Source organism: Podarcis pityusensis (genome assembly GCF_964106645.2).
Source record: "Podarcis pityusensis genome assembly, chromosome: 13".
Taxonomy (NCBI): domain Eukaryota; kingdom Metazoa; phylum Chordata; class Lepidosauria; order Squamata; family Lacertidae; genus Podarcis; species Podarcis pityusensis.
Genome location: NC_138038.1, coordinates 501,827 through 520,010, shown reverse-complemented (window position 1 = coordinate 520,010; position 18,184 = coordinate 501,827).

Genomic DNA, 18,184 nt, shown 5'->3' with positions numbered 1-18,184 from the left:
TTGCCCGCCCTGGAGTCCAAGACCACCCCCCAGAAACACCTACATCACAGAAAGGGGTTGTCTACAACAGAAATCTGAGTGCGTTGTTTACCAGAAATCTGAGTTGTTAGCTGTTAATGCTTAATTGATTGGATACCCTGGGGAGCCTGGCCAGTCTTTCGTAATGATAAATACTTAGTTCCTGAGCTCACCCTATTCATACACAGACTATCCTTAAGACAGGATTTGTGAAGGAAAAGACAATGGGGGAGGCTTTTCCATTTTCCTTTGACTGCAGAGAAAACATTTGGTCAGTTTGGGATCCAAAATGGCTTCATGGGTGTTTTCCTGCGCTGCTTCAGCCATGTGGTTGATATATTTATGTACGTGTTTGCCTGGTACATTTATAAACATTTATTATATATATAAGACCTTATTTTTTTATTTCGCTACTGACTATTTTGCGTTTGCCCCTTGTGTTTTTGTGCTGTGAACCAGCCAGGGATCTCCAGATGACGGGCAGTATACAAGTAAATAACTTTTGAATGTTTTTAAATAGCTCTTTTTAACTTTTTGTTGATCATTTTATCGATATCCGCTCTGAGGGTTTTTCTCATAGTCGAACAGTATATAAATGCTATGAAATGCACAAGACATTCTTATCTGATCACAATTGCATCCACACACCTATTTCCTCTGCTTAAATTGTGTTTTGTCTTTAATTTGGGAAGTGGGGCAATGAAACGGGAGATGTTCAGCAGCAGAAAAATCCCTATTTCAGCAGCAGCACTCTGCCTGCTGCCAATCCCATCTTTGCGGCCATGACGGTTAGGAACTTGCTTTTTGCAAAAAGCAAGTGTAATAAAAATTAGGGTCGTGTATATATATATATATATATATATATATATATATATATATAATAAATGTTCATAAATGTACCAATGTCTGGAGCAGCACAGGAAAACCTTCCTGAAACCATTTTGACACCCAAACTGACCAAATGTTTTCTCTTGCCTGTCTACACTTTGCCCAGTGCCCCCATGCTGGCTGACTTGGAGGACACTGACGATGAAGGAGATACTGCCGCACCTCACCCATGGGAGGATGCATGGGAGTCCCCCTCTCCGCCCCCACTTGCTGCCCCACCAAAAGTTTCTGTGACCTTATACACGAGTCCCATCGACTCCCAGCTTCCCAAACTGCATGGTTTGAGTTTTCCTTGCCCTGCATCCAAAGCTCAGCCTCGACCAGCCTTTTCTTTCTCCCCAAAGATAACGGGGCAGCTGGAGAAACCTCACTTGGACTCGCAGAGCCTGGTGTTTGAGCTGGACCCATGCAGAGGGAATGGGAAGATCTGCCTTGTGTACAAGAACACCAAGAACACCAGAAGCCCAAATGCTGCCTGCAGTAATCAACCCCGTCTGCAAACCCCAGTTAGCTTTTGCCTTTGTGGGAGATGTTTTGGACTACTGTTCCTAGCACCATACAGTTGTGCTGGCTGAGACTGATGGGCTTTGTAGTCCAAAACATCTGGAGGGCACCAGATTGACAAAGGCTGACATCTATCATGGCCTGTGATGAGGTCTTCCTGAAGCAAGCTATGCCTGGCTTTCATCTTTCCCTATTATTATTATTATTATTATTATTATTAAAATTTGCATACCTTTCTTCATCCACAAATCTCAGGGCAGTTTACCACCTAAAACTGCAATATAAAAAAACACAAAATGCATAATAAAAATAAGAAGAAAAACAAGCATCCCCCCACCCAACACATTTAGAAAGCTGTCAGATGTCAATCAGCCGAAGGCTGGGTTGAAGAGGAACATTTTTCCCTGGTGCCTACAGATAGGTAGCGAAGGTGCCAGGCGAGCCTCCCTGGAGAGAGCCTTCCACAAATAGGGAGCCACTGCAGAAATGGCCTATTCTTGTGTGGTCACCCTCCTCTCGTGGAGGAGACACCCGAAGAAGGGCCTCAGAGGATGAATTTCCCTTGGAAACACCTTTGTAGAAAGCACCGAGGCCCAGTTTGTCATCCCTAGGCCTCAGAGTTCCTTATTAAACCCCCTTGAAAGGTGGGGTGGTCCGTTCGTCTCATCCTGCGGTCTAAATAGTCTCTCTTTTCTCTTCCAGTTGTCACCCCGCATTCTGAGATCTGGTTTCTGGACCGAGCTCTCTACTGGCATTTCCTCACCAAAACCTTCACCGCTCACTGCCGGCTCCTGATCACCCACCTGGGGCTGCTGCATTGGCAGTATGCCTTCACCAGCTACAGCATCAGCCCCCAGGCTAAAGTGAGAAAACGACAGACAGTCCCTTTTCCTAGGCTCTGCCGCTCCTGCCCATTCTGTCTTCACAAAATCCCTGCTGCATCCATATGAGCACCTTCCGGGGGCAAAAGAAATGGCAGGAATACAAGAGTAAATCATGATAACTGTAAATCATGATAGTAACTGTAATAGTAGTGTCAGGGCTGCCTCAAGTCTCAGCTCACAACAGACCAACGCCTTTCTTTTCTTATATACAAAAGTGTTTATTGCAGTTCATCGTTTGCTTCAGATCCGAGGCGCGCAGCCCTACGTCTGCTAGGCTTAGACCGCTGAAGTCCCTTCTGAATCTGTCCCCGCCCTGCACCAGTTTAAGAGGCTTGCGCTGCTCCACCTCTTTCTCTCTTTCCTTTTCCGCAGGGTCTTTCTGCCCACTGGGGTTTCGCCCCTCCTGGATTCCTCCGACGCGGAATCAGACTGCTCTTGCCCCCTCCTGCGGGCTTTGGGACCTGGCCCCTCCTCCGGGCTCCCTGTACTTCCGCGCGCCTCTACATTTGAACTTGGCGCGCGCCCCCAACCTCTAACTTTCCTTTTGACAGCTACGCTACTCCCTTCACTACTCCCCTCCCCTTCCGGGAGGGTGGCTTGCTCCGACCTCCCTCCTTTCTCTACTGCCGGAGCCGCCTCCCCTGATACACTGGAACCTCCACCCCCTTCGCTGCACTCTGGCGGGGAGGCTGGTCCTGACGCCCAGCTGCCACTTTGGGATCCCCCGCTGGCCCCCTGCTCCTGACAAGTCCCCCCTGGGGCTCCCCTGGCCTTGACCACCGGCGCCCCCTTCTGGGAATCCTCTGATTCGCTGGAAAGACTCATGGAATCTCTAGAGTCATTGTCATCCTCTTCCTCGCTGTCCTGGGATTCATCCCCATCGCTCTCCATCTCCTGCCTACCCTGTGCCTCTGTCCCTGAACCCCTGACATCCATCCCCCCCTCGAAGCCCCCCCTTCCCCCCTCCCGCTGCTCGGGCGCAGGTTCCGGGAGCTCCGTTGTAGCGGGGGTAGATGCTGGATACAGTTCATCGACGTCGATCTCCTCTGCTTCCAGTTCAGTGTATGCTTGCTCGAAACCGGGGTCCTCCCCCAACACATCCAAACCCTTCCCTCCCCCTGTTACTTCAGGCGATGCTGCTTGCCAAGGCCCCCTTCGCCACCCCACTTCTGGTTGATCGTCCCACCAATAAGAGCGGTCCGTGTCCACCCCCGAGCACGATCCCCTTGGAGGGCTCGATTCCGGCGTGGTCTCCTCTGCGGAGGAGAACCCCCGGAAGGTGCTGCCTGAAAGTGTGGGCGTAAAAAGCCAGTCGTCCAAATACTCCTCTGGCATGGGCCTGTGTGGGAAGAGTGCATGGAACTCGTCTTTAAGAAGAGGTTCCTCCAGAGCATAATCTGGCACCCAACTGTTGGCGCTGGCCGGGGTACCTTCCCTGGCGAGGAGGTATTCCACTCCCTCCTCCCCCCATCTCGAGTCCAGAATTTCCGTGACCTCGTTGAGTGTCGGGGTCCTCGGTGACTCCCCCCCCCCCGGTGATTCTCTACGTGGGTCTGGTGCCGTCCCTGGCTCCTGAAATCTGTGTGGGGCCTTGTAGGGTGTAAGCACCGACCTATGAAAGACCGGGTGCATTCGGGAACCTTCTGGGAGGGTCAACCGAAAAGCTACGGGATTGATCCTGCCCTCAACTTGGTATGGCCCTAGCTGTTTGTGTCCTAGCTTCTTCTTAGCTAACGACTTGGCCGGCACCGCCTGGGCTGCTAACCATACCCAGTCCCCCACCTGGATGTCTTCTCCTGCCCTCCTGTGCCTGTCTGCCTGCACTTTGTAGGCGTGTTTAGCTAGTTCCAAGTGCCGTCGTAGCTCCTCGTGGACCTCCTGCAATTCTGCTGCTAAATGCTCAGCTCCCTGCGACTCCCCCTGCGTCATTGTCTCCAACGCCGGGAAGGTTCTGGGATGTCGCCCATTGTTGGCGAAGAACGGTGTCACCCCCGTTGACGCGTGCTTCGTGTTGTTGTAGGCAAACTCGGCCATCGGTAAGTAGTCCACCCAAGTTGCAGGCTTTTGATTGGCGTAACATCGCAGGTACTGCTGCATGATGGCGTTGACCCTCTCCGCTTGGCCGTTGGTTTGCGGGTGTCTCGCCGACGCTAAGTTGATCTTGACATTCAGGATGCCCAGGAGCTTCTGCCAGAAACTGGAAATGAATTGGCGACCCCGGTCGGACAGGATGGACCGCGGTAAGCCGTGCACCCGGAACACGTGGTCTATGAACAGCTTGGCGGTCTGTTCCGCTGTTGCCACCTTCGCGCAAGGAATGAAGTGCGCCATCTTGGTGAACAGGTCTACAACCACAAGCACCGCCGTCTTGCCCCGCGAACTGGGCAGATCAGTAACAAAGTCCAGCGCCACCCGTTCCCACGGCTGTAGTGGCGTCTCCAGCGGTTCCAGCAATCCCGCTGGCTTCTTGTGCACTGGCTTGGACCTCTGACAAATGTCACACCTGGCGACGTAATCCGCGACCTCTCCCCGCATCTGGGGCCACCAAAAGTCTCTGGCTACTAAGTCCGCCGTCTTTTCTTTGCCGAAGTGACCCGCGCTGGGTGCATCGTGTAACTGCTGTAAAACCTTCGCGCGGAGATCGTCTCCGGGCACGTAGAGAGCACCTTTGCGGGTCAGCAGACCGTCGCGTATCTGGAATTCGCCGTCCTTTGCTGTCCCTCTTCGCACCTCCTCCATCTTGGATTGTGCGAACGGATCCGTCTGCAGCGCGCGTCGTACCGCGTCCAGGTCCACGGCGGCGGAAGCGCACGCCCACGCCCACGCTTGCGGTGCGAAAATGTGCCTGGCTGCCACTGGTGCCGCTTCCTCGAGATACTGCGGTTTCCTGGAGAGCGCATCCGCTATGACGTTGTTGTCTCCCGGGATATACTCTATCCGGAAATCGAAATCCGCAAAGAACTCCGCCCATCTCATGTGCCTCTGGCTCTGGAGCTTCGCCGTGCGCCAATACTCTAGGTTCTTGTGGTCCGTGCAGACCTGCACGGTGTGCTTGGCTCCGATAAGGAAGTGCCGCCACGCCTTGAAAGCCGCGTGGATGGCCAACAACTCCCTGTCCCAGATGGTGTAGTTCTGTTCCGACTTGCTGAGCTTCCGGGAATAGAAAGCGCAGGGCCTCCAGTTCCCTTGCGGATCTTCCTGCAAGAGGACGGCCCCCACTGCTCTGTCAGATGCGTCAGTCTCAACCCGCATGGGCCTGCCGGGATTCACGTGTAGCAGCTGGTCTTCGGACGCGAAAAGACTCTTAAGTCTCCTGAAGGACTGCTCCGCCTGGTCCGTCCAGGTGAACTTTTTCTTCTTGGAACTGAGGGTGTCCGTGATAGCTGCCGTCTCTTTCGCGAAACCCCTGATGAACTTGCGGTAAAAGTTGGCGAAACCGACGAACCTCTGGACCTCCTTCCGATTGCGCGGACTATTCCAGTCCAACACCGCGCGGACTTTGGCGCTGTCCATGGCTAGTCCCTTGTCGGACAGCCGGTAGCCCAGGAAATCCACCTCCGTCACGTCGAACTGGCACTTCTCCAGTTTGGCGTAGAGCCTGTGCTCCCGTAGCCTCTGCAGGACCTCCTTTACGTCTCTCTCGTGAGTCTCCTGCGATTCTGAGAAGATCAGAATGTCGTCGAGGAAGCATACGCACTTCTTGTAGAGGAGTCCTGCTAGCACGTGGTGCATGATTGCTTGGAAACAGTGGGAGCCATTTTGGAGACCAAACGGCATAACTCTGTATTCATAGGTGCCCAGCGGCGTGAACATGGCCGTCTTCCACTCGTCACCTTCCCTCATGCGTATTAGATTGTATGCTCCGCGTAGATCCAACTTGGTGAAGATCCTCCCCTTCCTCACCGTCGCGAGCAGGTCGTCAATCTTGGGCATGGGGAAGGCCTTGGGCTTTGTCATCGAGTTGATGGCCCTATAGTCCACAATGAGCCTTTTTTGGGGCGTGTCCTTCTTCTTCACGAAAAACACAGGACTGCCCCCCACGGCCTTGGATTCTCGGATGAATCCCCGCTTCAAATTGTGATCTATGAACTCCCGGAGTTCCTGCATTTCATCTTCAGACATGGAATACAGCTTCGCAGTCGGCAGCGTCGCCCCTGGTAAGAGGTCAATTGCACAGTCGTAGGGCCGGTGGGGTGGTAATTGGTCAGCTTCCTTTTCACAGAAGACCTCCAAAAACCCCTTGTACTTGTGGGGCACTGCCTGCACCATGCCTAGATGCAACTGCTGCCCTTCCTCCTGGCCCTCCTCCTCCTGGCCTGTCTGGATGCAATGTTGTGCGCAGTAGGACGAGCCAAAGGTGAGCTGCCGCTGGTACCACGCTAATGATGGGCTGTGTCTATCCAGCCAACTCATGCCTAACACTATAGGCGTGTCTGACAGTTGGGTGACATTGAAACTGATGACCTCGCGATGATTCCCAATTTTCAGCAGCATGGGTGGCGTCTGTTGTACCACTTGCCCACCCAGCAACTTTCTGCCATCTACCGTGACGACGTTCAGAGGCAGCGTGGCTGGTAGTAGCGCTATGCGATGCTGCCTGATGAACTGCATCCCCACGAAGTCTGCGTTGCTCCCTGAGTCAATCGTAATGGGGACTTCCAGGGTGAGTCCATTAGGTAGCTGGAGAGTAGCAGTGAGCTGCACCACTGGCTTGGGTGGTAAGGGGTCTGTAGGCTGCAAAAGCGCTGGGGACTGCTTCACTGACTTGCCTGGTGGAGCCCCAGCATCTCTGCTTCCATCCAGGCATTCTCGTTTCCCTGAAACTGTTCTCCTTGGAACTCTTCCCCTGTTACTGTTGCTAAGGCTGCAGTGTGCTTCTGGAGCCTCTGGGGACACTCTTTAGCCATGTGCTGTGGGCTGTCACAGATGTAACACTTCCTGGTCCCTCTAGGAGGCTTCGCCTTGACTGCTCCGGACGCTGAGGCTCCAGCAGCTGACTGAGCCTTTGCACGACCCAGCTCCATTGGCTCCTCCCCTCCCTTCAGCATAGGCGAGGGATTTGTACGTCCCAGGTCCCTGGGAAGAAGAAAAGGAGGCGCTCTAGCTGGTGGGCGGACGTGACGCCCCTCCTCACTGTGCCAAGGGCGTTCTTCGTGGCGCACCCCTATCGTGAGTGCCCTCTGGACGACGTCTGCTAGGGTTTGAGGTCTGTCTCCCCTAGCCAGCTCATCTTTTACTGAGCCATGAAGCCCCTCCCAAAACAAGTCTCTCACTGCCAGGGAGTCTTTTTCCCAGCCCAGCACATTCAGCAATGCAAAAAAGCGAGAATGGTACTGACGCACTGTAGCCTTGCCCTGCCGCAATCCATGCATCTCCTGGCGCGCCACATCAACGTCAACGGTAGATTGGAAGCAAGCGTCCATGGCTTTGATAAATTCGTCAGAGTCCCTGCGGGCAAGACCATCTTCGCGCCACAAATTGCGTAACCAGGTTCTAGCTTCCCCATGCAAATGTGACACAATAAAGCCTACTTTCTCCTCCTCATCTTTGAAGTCTTTTCGAAGCAAATGCAGCGCGTATAGGACGTCTGCTCTGAAATTGGGATAATGCTTCAGGTTCCCATCGAAGTGGGCTACTAAATTGCCTCCCCTTCGTCCGAGAGCGATTCCCTCTGATCTGGACCCTGGGAACCCCTGTTTGCACGCCTGATCCCACCTGGCTTGCAGATCCTGGCATCGCGCTTCTGCTTCGGCAACTGTCTTCTGAGAGACCCGTACTGCAACGGAGAGTTCAGCGACTGCGTTTTGCAGGGTCGTTATCTGCTCCTCAGTAGTCATGTCTGCCAAACTTCGTGAGCTTTGCAAAAAAAAATTTTTTTGCAGTTTTTTTGGAGAAGGGACTTACTGTCAGGGCTGCCTCAAGTCTCAGCTCACAACAGACCAACGCCTTTCTTTTCTTATATACAAAAGTGTTTATTGCAGTTCATCGTTTGCTTCAGATCCGAGGCGCGCAGCCCTACGTCTGCTAGGCTTAGACCGCTGAAGTCCCTTCTGAATCTGTCCCCGCCCTGCACCAGTTTAAGAGGCTTGCGCTGCTCCACCTCTTTCTCTCTTTCCTTTTCCGCAGGGTCTTTCTGCCCACTGGGGTTTCGCCCCTCCTGGATTCCTCCGACGCGGAATCAGACTGCTCTTGCCCCCTCCTGCGGGCTTTGGGACCTGGCCCCTCCTCCGGGCTCCCTGTACTTCCGCGCGCCTCTACATTTGAACTTGGCGCGCGCCCCCAACCTCTAACTTTCCTTTTGACAGCTACGCTACTCCCTTCACTACTCCCCTCCCCTTCCGGGAGGGTGGCTTGCTCCGACCTCCCTCCTTTCTCTACTGCCGGAGCCGCCTCCCCTGATACACTGGAACCTCCACCCCCTTCGCTGCACTCTGGCGGGGAGGCTGGTCCTGACGCCCAGCTGCCACTTTGGGATCCCCCGCTGGCCCCCTGCTCCTGACAAGTCCCCCCTGGGGCTCCCCTGGCCTTGACCACCGGCGCCCCCTTCTGGGAATCCTCTGATTCGCTGGAAAGACTCATGGAATCTCTAGAGTCATTGTCATCCTCTTCCTCGCTGTCCTGGGATTCATCCCCATCGCTCTCCATCTCCTGCCTACCCTGTGCCTCTGTCCCTGAACCCCTGACAAGTAGTAAGAATATAATAATAGTAGTAAGAACAGCATTTGCAACCCACCCCTCCACCTCACCAATTCTTAGAAGGGCCATCTTTGCAAAAACGAGAAACACAACAAAGACCAATTCTGAGAGCATTTGCTAAAAACACAACATAGGGAAATGATAAGTGATAAAAAAGCAAAAGGAGAGCTTTCTCTTTTTTTGGCTGTTTTCCTATTTCCTTTTGTTTGTTTTTTTATGGTATCGTATGCTGAAAAGTTTCAATAAAAAACAACAATGAAACAAGCAAAAAGAGCTGGTTCCACACTTCTATTCCACACCCTCAGCTGCTGGAGGCCAGGAAAGTCTCAGGAAGGTGGTCCCCAGATTATGAAAGTTGTTCTAGGCATCATGGTGTGTGGGTTGGGATCTGCTTCTTAACCCTGAGAACTGTGGTTCTGTGAGTATAGAAATGGCCTCAATGTTGCGTCAAGGCTGAATCCATGTTTCTAGACCTCCGGTGTGTGGAAGTTCTCCAGCTTTTCAAAAGTCACCCCTGAGCTTGATTCTATCAGGAGATCGTATCATATCCCATTGTGGCCCTGCAATGTCCACTACCTGGAAAGTGATGTCAGTCCTGGCCACGGCTGAATGGGGAAGCAAACCAGCTGATTACGCAGGGATCTCCAAGGGAACAGATGGCATAAAAAGGAAAGAATGAAATTAAGTCCGTTCAGACTTAATTCCAGAGCCAGTTGATGTTTCTTGAATGCTGGGAAGATTCAGCAGATTTGAACTCTGATCAAACGTGTGTATCGTACTGTCAGGGGTTCTGACACGTACAATGAGTTATACAGATATAATAATGTAGCAATTTGCTGATGGTGTTTCTGTATATAATGATCTTGTTTTACAAAACAAAGTTAAATAGGAATCTCTAAATGACACCAATAAAACACTTACAAAATTGATAGCACAATGGCAGGGGGAGGAATTGTGTGAGGACAACCTGGAGGATATGCTGGAAGATGAGCCCCTCAGGTCGGAAGGCGTCCAACATGGAAGAGCGGAGGACCTGAGCCCCTCAGGTCAGAAGGCGTCCAACAAGGAAGAGTGGAGGACAAGTACAAGTAGATTCAAGTACAAGTTGGATGTGGTCAAAAATGAGATGGCAAGAATAAATATTGACATCCTGGGCATTAGTGAACTAAAATGGACGGGAATGGGCGAATTCAGTTCGGACGACCATCATATCTTCTACTGTGGGCAAGAAACCAGTAAAAGAAATGGAGTGGCCATCATAGTCAACAAAAGAGTGGCGAAAGCTGTACTGGGATGCAATCTCAAAAATGACAGAATGATCTCGATACGAATCCAAGGTCTCTTAAAATCGCAGTAATCCAAGTTTATGCACCAACTACTGGTGCTGAAGAAACTGAAATTGACCAATTCTATGAAGACTTACAACACCTTATAGAAGTGACACCAAATACTAATACTAATACTAATAATTTATTATTTGTACCCCGCCCATCTGGCTGGGTTTCCCCAGCCACTCTGGGCGGCTTCCACAGAGACCAAAAATACACTAAAATGTCACACATTAAAAACTTCCCTGAACAGGGCTGCCTTAAGATGTCTTCTGAATGTCAGGTAGTTGTTTATCTCTTTGACATCTGATGGGAGGGCATTCCACAGGGATGCCACTACTGAGAAGGCCCTCTGCCTGGTTCCCTGTAGCTTTGCTTCTCACAATGAGGGAACCGCCAGAAGGCCCTCGGCGCTGGACCTCAGCATCCAGGCAGAACGATGGGGGTGGAGACGCTCCTTCAGGTATACTGGGCCGAGGCCGTTTAGGGCTTTAAAGGTCAACACCAACACTTCGAATTGTGCTCGGAAACGTACTGGGAGCCAATGTAGGTCTTTCAAGACCGGTGTTATGTGGTGTCTGCGGCCGCCCCCAGTCACCAGTCTAGCTGCTGCATTCTGGATTAGTTGTAGTTTCCGGGTCACCTTCAAAGGTAGCCCCACGTAGAGCGCATTGCAGTAGTCCAAGCGGGAGATAACTAGAGCATGCACCACTCTGGTGAGACAGTCCGCGGGCAGATAGGGTCTCAGCCTGCATACCAGGTGTTGGTAGACAGCTGCCCTAGATACAGAATTGACCTGCGCCTCCATGGACCGCTGTGAGTCCAAAATGACTCCCAGGCTGCACACCTGGTCCTTCTGGGGCACAGTTACCCTATTCAGGACCAGCCCGCCCCCTGTCCCCCAAAAACAGTACTTCTGTCTTGTCAGGATTCAACCTCAATCCATTAGCTGCCATCCATCCTCCAACTGCCTCCAGGCACTCACACAGGACCTTCACTGGTTCTGATTTGAAAGGGAGTTAGAGCTGGGTGTCATCTGTATATTGATGGACACCCAGTCCAAATCCCCTGATGATCTCTCCCAGCGGCTTCATATAGATGTTAAAAAGCATGGGGGAGAGGACGGAACCCTGAGGCACCCCACAAGTGAGGGCCCAGGGATCTGAACACTCATCCCCCACCACCACTTTCTGAACACGGCCCAGGAGGAAGCAGCGAAATCACTGTATAACAGTGCCTCCAGCTCCCAGCCCCTCTAGACAGTCCAGAAGGATGTTATGGTCAATTGTATCAAAGGCTGCTAAGAAATCCAGTAGAACTAGGAAACAGCTCTTACCTTTGTCCCTAGCTCGCCAGAGATCATCAACCACTGTGACCAAGCCAGTTTCAGTCCCATGAATTGGAAGGGATCCAAATGGTCCGCATCCTCCAAGCGTGCCTGGAGTTGTTCAGCAACCACTCGCTCAATCACCCTTGCCCAAGAATGGAAGATTTGAGACTGGGCGATAGTTGGCCATACTGGCTGGGTCTAAAGATGTTTTTTAAAGAAGCGGTTTAATGACTGCCTCTTTCAGCGGATCTGGGAATGTTCCCTCACAGAGGGAAGCGTTTACCACCCCACAGAGCCCATCGCCCAGCCCTTCCCGGCTTGCTTTTATTAGCCAGGATGGGCAAGGATCAAGGAGACAGGTGGTTGGTTTCACACGTCCAAGCAGCCTGTCCACATCCTCGGGGGTAACGGATTGAAATTGATTCCATGCAACTTGACCAGACAGGGCTCTAGCACTCTCCTGCCCCAGCCCTGCTCCCACGGTGGTGTCTAGCTCCTTCCGAATATGAGTGATTTTATCTGCAAAAAACTTCGCAAAATCGTTGCAGGAGATCTTACAAGGCCCTGGTGGTAAAGGTGGTTCCGTTAAATTGCGGACCACCTGAAAGAGTCTCCTGCTACTATTTTCTGCAGATGCAATAGAGACGGTGAAGAAAGTCTTTTTCGCCGTCGCTATCCCCACTTGGTAGGCTCGACGTTGAGCTCTAACCTGTGTCCGGTCAGATTCGGAATGACTTTTCTGCCACCGACGCTCTAGCCATCTCAGCGATTGTTTCATCGCCCTCAGCTTCGAAGAAAACCACGGGACTGTCCGGGCTCCATGCAATCAGAGAGGGCGCTTCGGAGCCAGACAATCGATAGCCCTGGTTAACTCCGCATTCCAGCGGGCCACCAGGGAATCAGCTGAAAGGCCATCAACATGGGATAAAGCATCCCCTACCACTCTCTGGAAACCATTTGGATCCATTAAGTGGCGGGGGCAGACCATCCGAATTGGTTCCACCTCCCTGCAGAGGGGAAGGGTCGCGGAGAAGTCCAGTTGCTCCAGGAAGTGATCTGACCATGGCACTTCTTTTGTTTCACTTTTACTTAGTGTCATATCACCCACGTCACTAGAGGTGAACACCAGGTCTAAGGCATGTCCATGACCAAACTTATTCAGGGACAGCCCCATGGAGGTCATGCTTTCCACGAAGTCCCAAGCGGCCCCTTATAAGGTCGTGTTGGCATGGATGTTAAAATCCCCTAGGACAACCAAACTAGGTGTCTCCAGGAGAACATCCGCCATGACCTGAAGCAGCTCGGACAGGGAATCCTTGGTGCAGCGGGGAGGTTGGTACACCAAAAGGAATCCTGTACTGCCCCTATTGCCCAACTTCCATAACATGCACTCAGAGAACTGGGTCTTCCCCGTAGGACGCCTGATGCAAGCTAATGACTTTCTAAAAATCACTGCAACCCCCCCCCCCTCCCCGCCCACATGACCTGGGTTGAAGTGCGTAAGAGAAACCTGGTGGGCAAGCAGGCCCATCTGCTTCATCCAACCAGGTCTCTGTCACACATGCCAGGTCAAATCCTCCATCCACAATCAGGTCGTGGATGGCAGTGGTTTTATTTATCATTGACCTGGCATTACACAGCAACACCTTCAGGTCATGTGGGTTTCCCCTGTTGATTCCAGTATCCCTCCGGTCAAGGCCAGACCCGGAGGCAGGGATAGTCTTCAAACAATGACTAAACCTGCCTCCTCGGTAATGACATGGTCTGGTCTTAGCGTAACTCCTCCTCCTGCCCATGATCACCGAGATCGGATGTCCCAGGGCTTCCCCCCCTGTGGAAATTGTCCCAGCCATTGTGTTGGCTGGGGACCCACTCCCAGGCAGCCCTGATCCCGCCCCTTAAAAACAAAACACAAACTATACACAACCAATAAAACAACAAAAAACAAAAACAGAACAATTATACTCAAATTAATCCCCAACCAAATATCCATCCCACTCACCCACCCCCAATAAAGGAAAAAAGGAAAAAAAGAAATAAAAATTTAAAATGCCACCGACTACTTGAGGACATTTTAAAATACATTAACCACTTGGAACAGGGAAGCAATAGCAGAACAACTTCCCACACTTCCCCAAAAGTTTGTTCCAGGTGGAAGTCTGAGCCAGGTGGAAAAAGGCCCTGGAAGGGAGCAGGCCCTTAAGTCCTCACCACAGCCGATGTTCTTCTCATTATAGGGGACTGGAATGCTAAAGTAAGGAATCAAGAGATAAAAGGAACAACTGGCAAGTTTGGCCTTGGAGATCAAAATGAAGCAGGGCAAAGGCTAATACAGTTCTGTCAAGAGAACAAGCTGGTCATCACAAACACGCTTTTCCAACAACACAAGAGACGACTCTACACATGGACATCACCAGATGGGCAGCATCGAAATCAGATTGATTATATTCTCTGCAGCCAAAAATGGAGAAGCTCTATACAGTCAGCAAAAACAAGACCTGGAGCTGACTGTGGCTCAGATCATCAGCTTCTTATAGCAAAATTCAAGCTTAAACTGAAGAAAGTAGGAAAAACCACTGGGCCGGTAAGATACAATCTAAATCAAATCCCTTATGAATACACAGTGGAAGTGAGGAACAGGTTTAAGGATTTAGATTTGCTGGACAGAGTGCCTGAAGATGGAGGCTCGCAACATTATACAGGAGGCAGCAACGAAAACCATCCCAATGAAAAGGAAATGCAAGAAAGCAAAGTGGCTGTCCAACGAGGCCTTACAAAGAGCAGGGGAGAGAAGGCAAGCAAAATGCGAGGGAGATAGTGAAAGATAGAGGAAATTGAATGCAGATTTCCAGAAAATAGAAAGGAGAGACAGGAAGGCCTTCTTAAAGGAGCAATGCAAAGAAATAGAGGAAAACAACAGAATGGGGAGAACCAGAGATCTGTTCAAGAAAATTGGAGATATGAAAGGAACATTTCGTACAAAGACTACCATAATAAAGGACAAAAGTGGTAAGGACCTAACAGAAGCAGAAGACATCAAGAAGAGGTGGCAAAAATACACAGAGGAATTATACCAGAAAGATATGGATGGCTCGTAAACCCCAGGTAGTGTGGTTGCTGATCTTGAGCCAGTCATCCTGGAGAGTGAAGTCAAATGGGCCTTAGAAAGCACTGCCAATAACAAGGCCAGTGGAAGTGATGGTATTCCAGCTGAACTATTTAAAATTTTAAAAGATGATGCTGTTAAGGTGCTACACTCAATATGCCAGCAAGTTTGGAAAACTCAACAGTGGCCAGAGGATTGGAGAAGATCAGTCTACATCCCAATCCCAAAGAAGGGCAGTGCCAAAGAATGCTCCAACTACCGCACAATTGCACTCATTTCACATACTAGCAAGGTTATGCTTAATATTCTACAAGGAAGGCTCAAGCAGTAAGTGGACCGAGAACTCCCAGAAGTGCAAGCTGGATTTAGAAGAGGCAGAGGAACCAGAGACCAAATTGCAAACATGTGCTGGATTATGGAGAAAGCTAGAGAGTTCCAGAAAGACATCTACTTCTGCTTCACTGACTATGCAAAAGCCTTTGACTGTGTCGACCACAGCAAACTATGGCAAGTTCTTAAAGAAATGGGAGTGCCTGATCACCTCATCTGTCTCCTGAGAAATCTCTATGTGGGACAAGAAGCTACAATTAGAACTAGATATGGAACAACTGAATGGTTCAAAATTGGGAATCTGGATGTCTTTTCATTTAATGTCTCTTGGCCTGATGTTCTTCATGCTCATGGTCAGTGCTGGCCCACCCATGAGGCAGTCACCTCACATGGCCAGCAGCTTTAGCCTCTAAGGCAGTAGTTTTCAGGGGTGGTGCGGGCAACACTGGCCTCTGTCCCTCTTTCTTTCCTTCCCTCCCTCCTCTGAAGCCCTCTCACATTTCTGCCTCCCAAAGGCTTGCGTGACTGTTGCCACAGCCCTAGCTACAAGTTCTCTGGGCGAATGATGCCTCTGGGGCTGGTTGCCAGGAGCTGAGGCAGCCTTGGAGTAAACAGGTGGGTAAGGGAGCCCAGCCAGCCAGTCCATCAGTTCTTGCTGTTGGAAATGGACAGACAAGTGGGAGGCTGGGCTGCCAGGCAGATTCCTCTCTAAGAAGATGGTACAGGCCCCAGAGACTTGTAGAATCGGAAGGGAATTTTTAATGGTCAAGTGGGCTGGAACATTGATAGGACTGTTCCCAGGTGGCTTCCCTGACCCTGTGGAGCCCCATTAGCAAGCTCTTGTAGCAAGCTTGACTGGGCACAGGTACAGGTATATATGCCTCTGAACACCAGTTGTTGGGACAGAGTGCTGTTCTGCTCATGTCCTGCCTGCAGGCTTCTCAGAGACGTGTCTGGTCAGCCACTGGGAAAAGAGGATGCTAGACGATGGGCCATTGGCCTGAGCCAGCAGGTAACTTCTAGATTAATTGTAGTTGGACGTGACCTCAAAGGGTCATCTCGTACATCCCCCTGCAATTCAGGAATCGCAGCTGACAAATGGCCATCCCTGACAAATGGCCATCCAACCTCGGTTTCAAAGCCTCCAACAAAGGAGAGTCCGCTGCCTTCAGAGTGGGTTCAAACCACTTTTACTGTCAGAAAATCCTTCCTAAGGTTTAGCTAGAATCTCCGTTTGTGTAATTTGAATCCATTGGTCCAGGTCCTCCCCTCTGGATCAGGAGAAAGCAAGCCTGCTCCATCTTCCATGTGATCGCTCTCCAAGTATCTGAAGAAATGTCCTTTGGGCTCATTTCAGGCTCTTCTGGAGAAGGAAGGGGATGTCTTCCCTTTAGAAGACGTGAGCCAGGAAACATCATATTCTCACTCATCCCAGGAATGTTGCTTATTTGCCCAAGTTCTTACAGAGGTAAACTGTGCCCCAATATATTTATATTTAGCTGAGCTATTCACATATACATTTCATATTCTATATAACCTGGCAGTTTCCCAGCTTGTTAATTGCTTGTATTTGGAGACCAACTTCTATATTCCATTCTGAGTGGGTTCAGTTCTTCATTTTTCCAATCTGATATTCAGTTCTCCACATCAGTTTCCGATACGTGGGTTAGGGTTACATTAGGGTTGAGCTGGGTTAGGTTATGGTTAGAGGATTAGGGTTAGGGATTAGGTTTAGGGATAGGGTTAGGGTTAGTTGGTTAGGTTTAGAGGGTTAGAGGGTTACGGTTTAAGAGTTAGGGTTAGGGATAGGGTTGGAGGTTTAGGATTAGAGGGGTAGGGTTGGGGTTAGGGTTAGGATTTCTTTATGTTAGGGTTAGGGGGTTAAGGTTAGAGGGTTAGGGATAGGGTTAGAGGGTTAGGGTCAGGTATAGGGTTACGGTTTAGGGTTAGGGTTTGGGGGTTAGGGGTTAGGGTAAGGGTTTAGGGTTTTGGTTAGACTTTGGGTTAGGGTTAGGATTGGGGTTCGGTTTAGGGGTAGGGGTTATGGGTCAATATGCCTAGAAAGTAGACTAATATGCTTTGTGCTTTTTTCACTTGGTTTCTGGATCTTGCGGTGTGCATACATATTCACTCAAAAATCTCAAAGCGAAGTGACAGAAACCCAAACAAAGCAAAAAAGCTTGTTTTTGGTTCAATATGCGTAGAAAGAAGACAAATATATCTTTGCAAATATATTGGCCAACAGGCTAAAGAAGGTTATGTCTGAATATATCCATAAGGACCAGGTAGGTTTCCTACCTGGAAGACACATGAAATATTAGGAATATTGTAGATATTTTGGAAAAGTTGGAAGCAAGAAAGAACTGTAAAGCAATGTTAATGTTTATTGACGCAGAGAAAGCCTTTGACAATGTATCTTGGAGTTTTATGTCACATAATTTAGAAATAATTTAGAAAGTATGGGGGTTGGTCAAAAGTTTTTAAATGGTAACATGAACAAAAAGCTAAAATTATAGTAAAAAATGTGGTATCAGAAGAAATTAGAATTGAGAAGGGAACCAGGCAAGGGTGCCCACTTTCCCCTCTGCTGTTTATTTTGGTCCTTGAGGTCTTGTTAAGTATGATAAGAAAATATGAACAAATTAAAGATATTGTAGTAGGATCCAAACAATATAAATTAAAAGCCTTCACTGGTACAGTGGTGCCCCGCAAGACGAATGCCTCGCAAGACGGAAAACCCGCTAGACGAAAGGGTTTTCCGTTTTGGAGGTGCTTCGCAAAACGAATTTCCTGTGTGCTTGCTTCGCAAGACGAAAATGTCTTGCGAGTTCCTGCGGGGTTTTTTTCCTTTCTCCCCCCCCCTTTTTCCCAAGCCGCTAAACCGCTTATCAGCTGATGGGCTAAGCCGCTTAACAGCTGGTGGCTAAGCCGCTTATCAGCTGATCGTTAAGCCGCTTATCAGCTTTTTCCCAAGCCGCTAAACCGCTTATCAGCTAATGGGCTAAGCCGCTTAACAGCTGGTCGCTAAGCCGCTTATCAGCTGATCGCTAAGCCGCTTAACAGCTGGTCGCTAAGCCGCTTATCAGCTGATCGTTAAGCT